The following is a 14,883-nucleotide window of genomic DNA, read 5'->3' as shown; positions in this document are numbered from 1 at the left end:
TATTATCGGCCACCCTGTGACAAACGTCATTATTGGCAACATCTTTGATGGGGGCAACTAACTCTGCCATCGTTTATTTATCTGAGTGTGAGACTTTCTGCGTCCACTTCGCTAAATTGGCCCTGGCTTCTCTGTGGACATCCTAGACAGCCAATCACTATTGAATCCATTGCGTTCCTGGAGCTTGTGCTCTGGACTGAGGAACCAGGACGGTGGACTGATCAAGAGGAGCCCACCGGAGTTCCCATCATGGCTCAGCGGTTAACAAACCTGAGTAGGACCCATGAGGACTCGGGTTTGATCCCTGGCCTCGCTCAGTGGGTTAAAGATCTGGCATTGTTGTGAGCTGTGGTGTAAGTTGAAGACGAAGCTCATATCCTTTGTTGCTGTGGCTGTGGTGTAGGCTGTCGGCTACAGCTCCAACTGGACCCCTAGCCTGGAAACGGCCCTAAAAAGCAAAACAAAAATAAAACAGGGAGTTCCCATCGTGGCTCAGTGGCTAGGAACCATGAGGTTGTGGGTTCGATCCCTGGCCTTGCTCAGTGGGTTAAGGATCCGGCGTTGCCATGAATTGTGGTGTAGGTCAGAGACTCGGCTTGGAACTAGCGTTGCTGTGGCTGTGGTGTAGGCCGGCGGCTACAGCTCCGATTAGACCCCTAGCCTGGGAACCTCCATATGCCACAGGTGCAGCCCTAGAAAAAGCAGAAAGACAAAAAATAAAAATAAAAAAAATAAAACCAGCCAAAAAAACCCAAGAAGAGACCACCTTCCCTGCTCGAACACTCAGGGGTCCTCGGGGCCCTAGGTTGGGCCTGCCAACTGGTAGGAAAAAAAAAGGTCCTTAAGCCCAGAGCCACTGGTCATCCCCGAGGCTCACTGAACTGCCTCTCTTTATCTCTTATCTTCCTGGGCAAACCTAACGTGGCCTCCCCCTGCCAGGACCCTCCCCCTTCTCACCCACCCCCGCTCTCTGACTCATTTGAGTTCTTTTGTTGTGTCTTCAAGCCGAAGGCCCGGCCGACAGAGCCCTTTCACCTGCTCATTACTGCTGGAGGAATGTTGTGGCAGCTCGCTGCCAGGTTCCCCATGAAGCAGCCTCCCCTCCGGCCCCCACTTCCAGGCCTGGGGGTGCTTCTGACAGCACAGCCCCCTAGGCCCCCGGGAGGTGCCCACCGGGCACACCTCAGCCCTGCCCCCTGCTCAGCCTGCTGCCTCCATGGCACCAAGGAGCCTTTGTCTCCTCTTCCTCAGGGCTCTGGGCAAATACTGTCATCCTTCCTGGGACAGATGTGTAGATTCCTGGATTTTTGGAAGTGAGATACATTTCCCCATTTTTGGTGGGTCTTTAAAACGAAGGAGAGGTTAGAGACAAAAAAGCAGAGATAAAACATACTCGTTTCACCCCCCCCAGCATCCATGCCCCAACCTTCTGCAATTTTCTTTTTTTTTGCCTCCCACCCCCTCCCCCCTCCTGTTTCTCCTTCTTCCCCCTTTTCCGCTTCCTCTCTCCTCTCTTTCAGCCCCTACACACTCTTCCACCCCCCTGTCCTCATTTCCCCTCCTCTCCCCTTCTTTTTTAAGTTTTTTTTTTTTTTTTCCTTTTAACTTTCAAGGTCATTCCGGACTCTTGACGCCGCCAGTCCCTTGGTGAGACGTGAGCGCCATTGGCGTCCGTGGCCTCTGTTTCCGTGGCAACCCAGTAACCATTAATTTTCAATTAAAGGAGACAAAAAGCTCGATGACAGCTCCAGGTCTGCTGAAGATGTCAAGAATCTGTATTAATATACAGCAAGAGAGCATAATTGTGTGTCCATCTTCCAGAGCAGCGAAAAATGGAGGGATAATTACCAGCTCGAAAGCCACTCTGTAATTTAGTTCTTACTGTCACCACAGCCCTACACATTAGCATAAATTAAAAGCAGAGTTTATTGTTATCAAAGTGCATTGATATCGCCAGACCCGCTTTCTTCCTTTTAACGGTTTGTCGTGGGTGAGTGACTCCCCAACTCTCGTGGGGTCTCCCTGGGGTGGGGAGAAGTTCCAGATCAGGGGCTGCCGGGGGTGCGATGCTGGGTCTGGAAGGTCTTGGCCATCCCTGCCATCTTCCCTCCTGATGGATGGGGACAAAGGTCAGGGGGTCGCCCCTCTGAAGGGGTCTGAGGATGGCGGTGGCGGGGAACTTAGATATTAATTCACCTTATACCTGAAAGTGCTTTGTTTTGCCCGAGGGCCCTCCAGCTCTTTCTGAAGGGGGCTGCTGCCCATCTCGGGGTCCCTAGTATAGCGCAGGGTAGGTGGTGGGCGCTCAAACTGGCCTCTTAACACAGTGAGTGCCAGAGGGGTCTTCTTCCTCTGAAAGATTTCACATGCTCTCCAAATGAGCCTCTAGTGAGACTGCAAGATAGCTCTGGCCAAGCCTATTTTCTTTTTTTTTTGTCTTTTGTCTTTTTTTTTTCTTTTTTTTTTTTCAGGGCCGCACCTGTGGCATATGGAAGTTCCCAGGCTAGGGGTCAAATCAGAGCTCCAGCTGCTGCCCTGCAAAGTCAGATCCAAGCCGCATCTGTGACCAACGCTGAGGCCAGGGATCGAACCCACATCTTCATGGATACTCATTGGGTTCTTAACCCCCTGAGCCACAACAGGAACTCCTGCAGTGGAGATTCTTGCTTCTCCAGTTCAGGGCATGGAGCTCCGTGTGTGGGGAGCTCTGGGCTCTGGGTCAGTTCCCACTGGCCACTGGGAGCCCCAGCTCCCAGGGTGGCCCCTCTGGATCCCCTTCCCTTTGCTGCCTGACCATCCACCACGCTCTCCCCTCACCTGGGTCCTGCCTCCCTGCAGACTCACCTCCGAGTGGTTACAGTGCCTGGAAGTGACTCGCTTGCCAGGGTGCCAGTGACAACCACAGAAATCATGAATTTCCGTGAATGGGAGATGCGGGGGTTTCTTGTATTCTGTGCGGAGAGAGCTGTCCTTCAGAGGGGAATTTAGTGTAATTACCCTTAAGGGAGCGATCCTTACACAGCCAGTCACAACACTGACCTCCTGGCTGAGAGCTGACAGCAAAATTACAGGCTGTGTACTCAACAGAGGGGGCATCCTCCTTTTTGGGGGGCGGGGGGGAGGAGGCGGGAAGGAAGGAGGAGGGGAAGGAGATGCAGAGGCTTTGAAAAGAAAAGTACTGGCTTCCAGCTGCCAGGCGAGTGGGCTCTCCTTGGTGAGGCATCTGTGGGGCAGCGAGAGGTAACCAGAGACCCCCTGGACCTCCAGTGGTTCCAGGAGGGGTTGGAAATCCTGTAGTTCCTTAAGCCATGGTGGGTGATCTTAGTTATAGGTAACCTTATGGTAGGTTGGGGTTTGGAGGGTACTGGGAATTATTCAGTAAGCTGTCCAGTTATCCATGTGTTTCTCCAAACACATCTATCTGGCCCTTGGTCTCTCCCAGAGCCTGAAATTCCACCATACCTCCTCTCTTTGAGTTAACGCATCCTAGATGCTGTTAAACTGCCCCTGGGTTGGAGTTCCCATTGCAGCTCAGCAGGTTAAGAACCTGACGGAGTGTCCATGAGGATACCAGTTTGATCCCTGGCCTCGCTCAGTGGGTTAAGGATCCAGTGTTGCCGTGAGCTGTGGTGTAGGTCACAGAGGTGACTCGGATCCTGTGTTGCTGTGGCTGTGGCATGGGCTGGTGGCTGATTCGAGCCCTAGCTCCAGGAACTTTCATATGCTACAGGTGTGGCCCTAAAAGAAAAAAAAAAAAAAAATGCCCCTGGTTTATTTACCTGGAAGGCCCAATATGCCAATCTGTGACCATTCCACATTTAGCATGGACTCACCTGTCACACGTGCTGGCCTGTCACAGGGCAGAACCCTCAGGACACAGGTCAGGCAAGTTTTCACAAGGTAATGGAGAGAGTCTGCTATGGGGGCAGATCACCATAGACTGCAGAGCCTGGGAAGGAGTAGAAATAGGTCCCCAAACCTTACGGCCGGGAGGAACCCCCAAACCAGCAGATCCAAACTCCTCCCAATGCAGGAGTCCCCTCCACTCCACCCCTGTCCAAAACTCAGCCACTTCCGCCCACAGGACTCTCATCAACAGAAGCTCACCAACTCTGAAAAGGTCCATTCCGCGTTCAACAGCCCTGACCACTGCAATATTCCTTCTGAGCAGAGAGAAAGTCTCCTTCCTACCTTCCCTTCAGAGCCCAGGAACAAATCTAAACTCTCTCCCATGCGACAGTATTTTAGCTACATGAAAAAAACACTCAGCCATCCAACCTCTTCTCCTTCAATTCTGGGACCTGGTGAGCAGATCACCATCCAGCTCAGCCTCCCACGGAAGAGCCGAAAAGGCATCTGAAAGCACGAAGAAGGAACTGAAACACCAACCGAGCATTTACCCAGTATCTGCTATGTTCTAGGCACAAACGCCCACCACACTGCCTTTCATCCTGTCCAGCGAGGGGACGATACAGGATTCCCATTTTACTCTAGAGGAAAACAAGACCCAGGAAGCTGTAAATCACTTGCCCCAAATGGTCTGTCTGGTGGCCGAAGGGCAGAGCCAGGATGGGAACCCAGACTCCTGATTCTGGCTCAGGCTTTCTCTGAGGTTCCCGCTGCCTCAGCCCCAGGCTTGATGCTGGCTCTGTCATGAGGCTGCCTGCCTGTCTCCCTGCCTCCAAGATGCCTTGCTTCGGGGCTGCCTACTCTCCTCTCTCCTTGGCAGGGAGAAGGAATTCCAGGGGAAGCCCAGCTCCTGTCCTGCTTCCTCCCTGCAAGCTCTCCAGCACTGGGCAACTGCTTTAACGACAGCCTCGGAGTGATATACCCCTAAAAAGAAAAAACAAAAACAGTGGGGCATTTCATTCATTTCTCCAGGTGTTTTCCCTAGCTGGGGGTTCCACCCCGACCCTCTCTCCCCCGAGATCTGTGTCTCCTTCAAGACTGCCTTCTCACTAGGTTAGGCCAAACCTAACCATCCTTTCCCAGGTCCTTGGTCCCCGTTCCGTTTCTTCTCGTAACTCCTATCACCTTCTAACTAGTATATAATTTGCTTTTTTTTTTTTTTTTTTTTTTTGGTTGTTGTTGCTGTTGTTGCTATTTCTTGGGCCGCTCCCGCGGCATATGGAGGTTCCCAGGCTAGGGGTTGAATCGGAGCTGTAGCCACCGGCCTACGTCAGAGCCACAGCAACGCGGGATCCGAGCCGCGTCTGCAACCTACACCACAGCTCACGGCAACGCCAGATCATTAACCCACTGAGCAAGGGCAGGGACCGAACCCGCAACCTCATGGTTCCTAGTCGGATTCATTAACCACTGCGCCACGACGGGAACTCCTAATTTGCTTATTATTATGCTCAGTATCTATTGCCTTCTATTAAAGTCTCCACGTGGACAGAGACTTTGTTTTGCTTATTGTTGTCCCCTAAGCCCTTAGAGCCGGGCCCAGGGTAAAGCAGGTGTCAAACGGAGGGAAAAATACTTAGAACCCAGGCATGTTAGAATTTCAAGCAGAGAGAAGCTAGGGCTCTAGTTATGGGTTAGGTGGCTTGTCCAAGGTCACAGAGCGGGCGATACCCAGATTCAAGCCCTCATTTATGTGGGGCTGCTGAGCCTGGGGCTCTATGCCAGGCCTGTTCTGAACTTTGAATTGGGGTGGGGGTGGGGCAGCTGGCTTGGGCCAGCAGGTCCTTCTGGGTCCCCCTCCTCTCCTTCCTCTTCCTGCAGCTCCTTTCAACACCCCCTCCCTACCCCCAGCCCGCAGGTGCAGTCCACCTGGCTTTCCTCCCCTGAGGACGGGTCCCTGCCCAGGCTGGAGTCCACGCCCGGGGCCCTGGGTGCCCCTGGGAGGCCCCCGCCCTGGTCTGCAAGAGGCTCCTCTCCCCTGGATGTGAATCCGGGCCCCAGAGTGGCCACACAGAACATACATCTTAAACAAACACTTCTCCTGGCTGTTTATCTCCCTGGCCTTTAAACAAACTCTTTCAAAGGTTTCTGCTGATAGGAGAGATTTACTGAAAACCATTCCTTGCTTAAAAGCTCTGGGTTTATGCTTCTCCGGGTGGGGGTAGCGGGGCTTTCGAGCCTGGGGTTTCTCTGTCTCGGGACCACATGTTTATCCTCCAGGCCTTGATAGAGGAGCAACACAGACTAATCTTTATGGAAAAGAAAATAGGAAAAGCAGGAAAGGGGAGGGGTGGAGTCTGGGGGAGAAGTTTCGTTCTTGTCTTTGACTCCAGGAGGCCAGAGCAGGTCTGGTGAGGCTGCAGCGCCCACCACGTTGCTACAGCCTAAGGGGGTGGGGTGCGGCTCCTGGGTAGGGTGGGGCTCCCTTGAACTTTGGACGGAAGGCCCTGGAGCAGGTGAGCCTCTCCTGGGGCCCCTGCGCCCTGGACAGAGGCTGAAGCGAGCCTCTCTCTTAGTTGCAGGGGGCGAGGGCAGGGACAGCAGGCAGTAATCACAGGACAATAGTTTACTCCTGGATTCCACCAACCTTTAGGAAGCCCCTAGTATGTGCCAGGACCTGGGGTACAGAGCTGAGTGATCATTAACCTTGGCTTTAGCATTTCTGCTGGCCTGTTCTAAATTGCTTATGTGAATTAGCTCACTTATGATGGCAGCCCCAGAAGTAGATTCTATAATTATCCTAGTTTTGCAGATGGGGAAACCAAGGCACAGAGAGATTCCTGAGCCACACCCCAGAGGTTCTGGTTTAACTGGGATGCGGTGGGGGCATCATATTCCCCCCTCCCTTTTTTTTTTTTTTTTTTTTTGCTTTTTAGGGCTGTACCTGTAGCGTGTGGAAGTTCCCAGGCAAGGGGTCGAATCAGAGCCATAGCTGCCAGGCACAGCCACAGCCACAGAAATGCCAGATCCAAGCTATGACTTAGACCTACACCACAACTCGATGCGATACCTGATCCTTAAGCCACTGAGCAGGGCCAGGGATGGAACCTGCATACTGGTTGGATTCATTACTGCTGAGCCAGAACGGGAACTCCTGGGCATCGTTTTTTAAAATGTATCCTGCGTCCTCCCGATAACATGGTATTTCGCCACTCCTAAGGTGCACACACCTTTGACACCTGAGATATATCTTACAATCCATCAGCACAGAATTTCCTTCTTACTGGAACATAAAATAATGGTGCATCTTTCCGTCTCAGGTTCTCAAAAGTATAGAAAGAGAGGAAGAATCCCCACCGCTGGTGGGCACAGGGTGGGTGGTTTGCACGCATTACTACCTCATTATTCCACCTGCCAAAGCTGTGAGCTAAGTCTCCTGCACACCTCTGATGCAAAAGGGGTTACCAGGAACTTATTAACCTGCCTCAGACCAAGTTCAGTTTGTGGATTTGAATCCACAATTAAATGGCCCAATATTCATCCGTGACCCTTGAAGAGGGCTTTATAATTTTTGAGCAGTCTGTACATTTATTTTGTCCGTTGAGAAAAAAAAATCGAGCGACTTGTTGTAGCTTACACACCTGACTTTTTCTTTTTTGGTCTTTTCTAGGGCCACACCTGTGGCATATGGAAGTTCCCAGGCAAGGGGTCGAATTGGAGCTGTAGCCACCAGCCTACACCACAGCCACAGCAGCTCCAGATCCGAGTCGCATCTGTGACCTACACCACAGTTCACGGCCATCCCGGATCCTTAACCCACTGAGCTAGGCCAGGGATTGAACCCTCAACCTCATGGTTCCTAGTCGGGTTCGTTTCTGCTGCACCACGACGGGAACTCCCACACCTGACTTTTCAGCCTGTAAGTGTGAAAGACTCATGAGAGGTTTTCTTGTTTTTTGGGTTTGTTTTTGGCTTTTTCTTGTTTTTAAACCTGCCTGGGTTTTGGAAGGTAGAAGCTGCTCTTACAAGAAGAGAGGGGCCAGGGAAGCAGGCCAGGGCAGAGATCTTGAGCCGGGGCAAGGTCACTGTCATTGCAAAGACTCCGCTGAATTCCGGATCTGTGCGTTGTGTGTGAAGTGAAGGGGCTGTCCTGGCAGGTGGGGAAGGCAGGACTTTCCACTCCTTCCCGGCCTCCGCTCAGGCCGGAAGCCACTGCCCCTCCTCCGTGTTTACGCTTGACAGGCCACGCCCCTTGGGATGGCACAGCCGGACACCCCTCCCCTCGGCCCTGCTGCTCCTGGCCAAATAAATGCCTTTCCCCCAACCCTGAAAGCACTTTTAGGCACCTGGGCCTGAGCTGGGCCAGACTTCCAGGGAAGAAAGGGGGCGAGTGGGGAAAGGAAGCTAGAGGAAAAGGAGATGAGGGCCCTCTGGGCTAGGACAAAGTTATGTGATTGTCTTGCACTTTTGCACTCATCACTTTTCTTTTTGTATTTTTTTTTTTTTTTTATATCCTGACACCCAGTTTCTAAAATCTTCCTTCCCCTCCTAGCAACTCTTGTCCTAAGAGACTTCATTCACACCAAGGTAAACATGACCCATAACAGCTTTGAAAGCCACCGTTTCAAGGGAGAAGTTGGCTTCTTTGTCTATTTATTCCTTTTTTTTTTTTTTTTTTTTTTTTTTTTTGCTTTTTAGGGCCGTGCCTGTGGCATAGGAAGTTCCCAGGTTGTGGGTTGAATCAAAGCTGTAGCCGCTGGTCTATACCACAGCCACAGCAACGTGGGATCCCAGCTGTGTCTGTGACCTACACCACAGCTCATAGCAACACTGGATCCTTAACTCACTGAGCAAGGCCAGGGATCGAACCTGTGTCCTCATGGATACTAGTCCGGTTCTTAATGCACTGAGCCACAACGGGAACTCCAGTCCGTTTATTCTTTGACTCAGCAATTTCCTTGGGCTTCCTGGGGACCCTCCATCCCACCTGAAAGCCTTACCTGGACTGTCTGGGGGGCTGCTGTCCAAGCTTTGCCTTTCGCAGTAATGACACCCTTACCCTCTTAGATGACATCTAAGTATACTGGCAGCAACACAAGCTCTCTCAGTTGTTCACAGTTCAGTGAAAGGAAAGGAAATTCATCCTCACGAAAAAAAAAGGAAGTTTAGGGGACTTTGCTTTAAACAAAAAGAATGGTGCTTTAATAGTGTATCAACCAATCAGTTTATTTTAGTTTGTCCCCTGGGCTGAGCCCCTTAGGGCAGCTGCAGTTGAGCAGGAGCCCATCCAGGACATCAGCCCTTGGATGGAATTTCCAAACAGGACCACCAACAGTCAGGGTCCTGGGTTCGATTCTTTCTCTGTCCTCAGTAGAGAAAGAGCTGACTCTGAAGTTTTAGAAGACTCTGAGCTCAAAGCTGGAAGGGACGCAAAAAATCCTCAAATCTAGTTTACAGAGGCTAGAGTGGCTTAAAAGTAGTATAGTCTTGGAGTTCCCGTTGTGGCTCAGAGGTAATGAAACCAACTAGTATCCATGAGAATACGGGTTTGATCCCCAGCCTGGCTCAGGGGGGTAAGGATCTGGCGTTGCTGTAGGCTGGCAGCTGCAGCTCCGATTTGACCCCTAGCCTGGGAACTTCCATATGGCGAGGGTGTGGCCCTAAAAAAAAAAAGGAGTGTAGTCTTTCAATAAACAATTTACATGGAAATTGCAAGTAGAAAGCAACTAAGAGGTGTAGCTCTAGTTGAAGTGGGGGGAGGGCTAGACCCAGCATACTCTGCTCCCTCAATTCCCCGTTGAGTGGTCCAAAGCTTGAAGTATGCCTAGGGAGTCCACTGAGCTAGTCCAGCGATCCATTTTACAGACAAGGAAACTGAGTCAGAGCGTCATGGGGATGATGGTGGCCCTTAGGATCCTCTGCCCTCCGAGGTCTGCTTTGAGTTCAGCTGCATTCCCTTGACTCACAATATGTCCTCCTTTCCAACTTGATCTGCAAAATCCTACCCACCCTCAAATGCCACCACCTCCTGGAGGAGTGGTCCCCAACTCTCTCATCCAGTTCTGGCCCTGTGCCTGCTCCCGGCGGTGTTCCTGGAGCTGGTTGCTTTTGCATGTCTCTTAGGACCAGCTTCCCTTGCATCTCTGCTCACAGGGCAGGTCATTTCTCCCTCACCAGACTGCTGGGCTCTCTGGGATCAAGAGTGTCTTTTTTATGTCAACCAGCCGGTGTGTAGGTGTGTGGTCGCAGTGAAGCTGTCGACATGTTTTCTGGGGTAAAGATGAGACGCTTCGCCCTTGGTTGCGGGAGGGTCTGCCTCCTGGGCAGCCCTAGTTCTCATCGCTCAGCTGGGGAGGGCACTGAATTTGATATGACAGTTACCTGGGGACCTGAAGTAGGGCGGAAGAGGGACACAGCCTTTAGAACTTGAAGGGATGGTTCCTTGCTGCCCTGAGCTGGCCCCTCCCGTCCCCACCTCAGAAGATGGAGAGCAGAAAGGCGGAGAGGGAAGAGGATCCAGGACCTCTACCCCTCCCGCCCTCACAGGTTGCCCTCTTCTCTGGCATTTTAAGAGCTCAGACTCAAACCCTTCAAGGGCTTTTGAAACAATTAGATTTGCAAGTGCCCAGCGCTCAGTCTAATTGCTTAAAAGCCACTTCAGGCTCCAACTGACCCAGAGTAAAGCCTGGGGAGTGGGCAGGGGGGAGGGGAGATCTGAGACACTCTGTCGCCCTGCTTCCAAGGCCTTTCTTGGTGACCAAGATCTGGACCAGGGGTGAGGCCGAAAAGCAATCTTCCATGGTTCCCAGGTAGCAGAGCCACTGAAATGTCCCCACTCTTTCCCAGCCCTTGTCTCTGGGGGACCCCTCACATTCTCTCCCACACCTTCTCATGCAAATCCCAGCATCCTCCGGGGTGGTCAGGACAGGTGTGTGCCCAACCCATTTTTAGAGTTTAAACCTTGGGTTAGGTGAGGAGGACGAGAAGTGTCAGGAAGCAAGTCCAGAGGTATCTGGCTCAAAGATGATGCTGTTCTTCTGGAATCTTCTGCATGGGGGCAGGAGGGGCTTTTGCAATCGCCACCTCAGTTCCACCTCTCCACTCCTTTCTGATTACTCTCTCCCCCATTCTGATTTCTGTACATTTTTCTCTCTGACTCCAGATCCTACCATGCTCCGAATAGATAGGGTCCGATGTTCTTCGGAGCCTCTAAGCACCCCCATTATCTGGCCCCGCCTCATCTCAGCTCCATCCATCCCTCCCCTCTGCTTTTTCACAGGCTGTGCTCTTGGTCTTCACTGCTCCATCATCCAAAAGAGACCCAGCATCAGGCTCAGCAGTGGGGACACTGGGAGGGTAAGTCATGGGCTCTGCTTTCAGGATGACACATTCTAAGTGAAACGTGGATGGATTTCTTTGCCAAAAATTTGCTGAGCACCAACTACCTGCCAGATGCTGCCCTAGGCTACAGGGACATTGAGGCAAACCAAACAGATAAAGTTCCCAGTCTCTTGGAGCCTTTATGGTGGAAGGAGTAACATGCAGTGACACACAAGCAAAAGATATGTAATCTGCCAGAGGGAGAAGAGTGAGTGAAGGGAAACATAGCAGAGGGAGGAGAAGGGTCCTGGAGGTGGGGACCTTTGAGCAGATCTGAGTGGAGGGAGGGAATGGCTTGTGCAAAGGTCCTGAGGCAGGGCTGCCTGTGTGTTCAAGGAGCAGCAAGAGGCCAGTGTAACTGGAGGAGAATGAGTGAGGGAAAGAGATGAGAAGATGGGTCAGAGGGAAGACGGGCTGGATCATGATGGGGGCTGTAGACTCAGCAAGGGCTTTGGATTTTAGAATGAGATGGGGCCATTGGGGATATTGAGCAGGGAGTGATATGAGTAAATATATATATATATATACATATATATATATATATATGTATATATATATATATTTATTTATTTATTTAATTTTATTTATTTATTTTTTCTTTTTTGGCATATGGAGTTCCTGGGCCAGGGATCAGTTCCAAGCCTCAGCTGCTGCAGCAATGCCAGATCCTTAACCCACTGTGCTGGGCCAGGGATCTAACCAGCATCCCAGTGCTCCAGAGACGCTGGATAACAATGTATATTTTATTTGGCTCAGTGGGAACTCCAAATATATATTTTAAAAGGCTCACTTTGGCTGCTGTTGGAGTCGGGGCAAGAGTAGAAGCAGGGAGTCTAGCTAGGAGGCTACTGCAACAGTCTAGCAAGAGACGGTGAGGCTTTGAGTGTTAGGAAGTAGTCAGCTGAGAGATCATTATAATACAATGTAGAGACTCCCTTAAGAGAGTACAAGTCAGGGACCCCTGAGGGACCAGGAGGCGGTGGGCTGGACTGTTGACAAGAAAGGATTGCTAGGGGTTTGATTGCAGCGCTGAATCATAAATGAGGAGGAGGAATTGGTCCAGACAGGAGATGGGAGATGGGCCAGAGGGGACAGCCAGTGCTGGGGTGCGTGCTTCATGTGTTGTGGGGAGCTGGGAGGAGGTAGACAGGCCAGAGCATCACTTAGAGGCAGGGAGAGATGTAGCCTCGGGCTGGAGAGGATGAGGGGCCAGACACCGAGGGTGGGAGCCTAGTTGAAGAGTGTGGGCTTTCTTCAGTGGGGCAGCAGGAAGCCGCAAAGGGTGTCAAGCCTGAACATTTCCCCATCCAATTTGTCCTGGGCAAAGATCACTCTGGATGCAGAGAAAGGGGAGGGGCAGGGCTGGGGGCTGGGAGGCCAGTTAGGAGGCTGGCCTGGTGACAGATGGGAGTGGCCTGGACCACAGGAGCCAAGAGCTGGGAAGGGAACATTGCCAGGATGTTCAATCGATGGCTGATTGGATAAAAGAAAACAGAAGCATGAAGAGGGATCCCTGGAGTTCCTGTTGTAACTCAGCAGTAACAAACCCGACTAGTATCCATGAGGACATGGGCTGGGGATGCCTGGCCCTGCTCAGATGGCCAGGGATCTGGTGTTGCCATGAACAGTGGTGTAGGTCGCAGATGTGGCTCGGATCTGTGTTTCCGTGGCTATGTTGTAGGCCAGCAGCTGCAGCTCTGACTTGACCCTGGCCTGGGAACCTCCATATGCCACAAGTGCAGCCTTAAAAAGAAAAGAAAAAAAAAAGAGTGATCCTTGTTCAGCTCCAGTGCCCTTAGAGTGGTTACCAGGGCCCCTGCTTTGGGCCCTCTTCACAGGGCAAGGAGTCCATAGAGGCCACCCTCCTTCCATTTTTTTTTTGGCCATGCCCACAGCATGCAGAAATTCCTGGGCCAGGACTTGAACCTGCACCATAGCAATAACCATGAAGACGCAGGCTCCTTAACCCACAGAGCCATCGGGGAACTCCCCACCCTCTTTCCAGATCACTCTCCAGATACCCAGGGCTGCTAAATTCTCCTATGCAGGGTCTGTGCAGGCTGCCCCCCCACCCAGGTCCACCCTCCAGGGCAAAGTGTGCCTGGACTGCAGGCTGAGCTTGTGCCTGCAGACCGAGGTGTCCCCGGATGCTCTCAAAGCCCTTCCCAGCTGAAGGTGAAGCTGGGGATGGGGAGGGAGGGGAGGCTGGCTGGGGGCGAGGCCAGGGGAGTGCAGAGGCCACTTCTCCCCACGCTGCCCTGTGCAGAACTCCAAGAAGCTTGAGAACTAACTCTCCATTTGAACCTGGCTTTCCAGATCTTTAGAAGGTATATGTGTCGGCCTAGGAGAATAGAACATATTTTATTTAACAGTTTGTTAACTTGATTTATAACTTTTAAATATTTAGACATATGGAATGTGGGCCTCCATTTGTACTTTTGCCCGGTCCAGGAGGGGTGAGTGGAAAACTCCCCAGGGCCAGGATTATGGCTTCTTTGCCTTGTTCACCCTCCCTCCTCCACCCCCCATCCCCGGGCCCCCGGGCCTTGGTAATTTCCATCGAACTGGAAAGAGAATCAGATCCCGGGCCGATAGTGAGACATGTGGACTTGCTGTGACCCTGGGGGGGAAAGGTTGGTCAGGGGACCGCAGAGGCCTTTGGATGGGGTGGCTAGGGCAGGGCCTGGTTGGGGGGGAGGACACACAGACCAGGGCCCAGGGATTATGGGACCCCCAACACAGACTGCCCCCTTCAAAGCCCACCTCTGCACTTTAGGATGGGGTGGCTCTTGTAGGACAGGGTAATGATAATAATCCTTAATTACCCTGCCACCCAGGGCACTGCAGGAAGAGGCCGTGCACGTCTGGCGCATAGTTCGGGCTGGAAAACGGTTGCTTTCCCATCACAGAAAATGGTCCCTTTGAGGGGACATTTAAGTCAAGCCGAGGGGCAGCTCCTGGCAAATCAAGGAAGGAGTCAGCGTTGGTTTTGGTGCCAGATCACTCAGTCATCAGGCTGTCCCTCTCCCCGGGCCCCCTCGAGGGACACCCCAACCCCACCCCACCCCATTCCCAAGGCTGTCTGCTGTTTTTATGAACTCTGTTCTGTCTCTTCAAACTCCGCTGTCTCCAAACTCCCATTCCCTAGAAGCCTGGTCAAGCAATTCCCTTGCAAATTCTTTTTTTTTTTTTTTTTTTCTTTCTTTTTAGGACCACACCTGTGGCAGATGGAAGTTCTGAGGACACGGGTGGAATCAGAGCTGCAGCTCCTGGTCTACACCCTAGCCATGGCAACACTGGATCCAAACTGCATCTGTGACCTACACCACAACAGGCAGCAAGGCCGGATCCTTACCCCACTGAGCGAGGCCAGGGATTGAACCTGCATCCTCAGAGACAGCGTTGGGTTCTTAACCCACTGAGACACAATGGGAACTCCATCCCTTGAAAATTTTTGAGGCAGGAAAATGTCAGTGAGTGAGAAAGGGCCTGACCTTGTGCTCATCATCTCATTCAATCCTTTTAAATAATCCTGTGGGTGTTTCCGTTGTGGCGCCGTGGTTAATGAATCTGGTTGGGAACCATGAGGTTGCGGGTTCCATCCCTGACCTTGCTCAGTGGGTTAAGGATCTAGCATTGCCATGAGCTGTGGTG

This window comes from Sus scrofa, chromosome 7 (genome assembly GCF_000003025.6).
Source record: "Sus scrofa isolate TJ Tabasco breed Duroc chromosome 7, Sscrofa11.1, whole genome shotgun sequence".
Lineage (NCBI taxonomy): Eukaryota > Metazoa > Chordata > Mammalia > Artiodactyla > Suidae > Sus > Sus scrofa.
Note: the sequence above shows the minus strand (reverse complement) of the source record.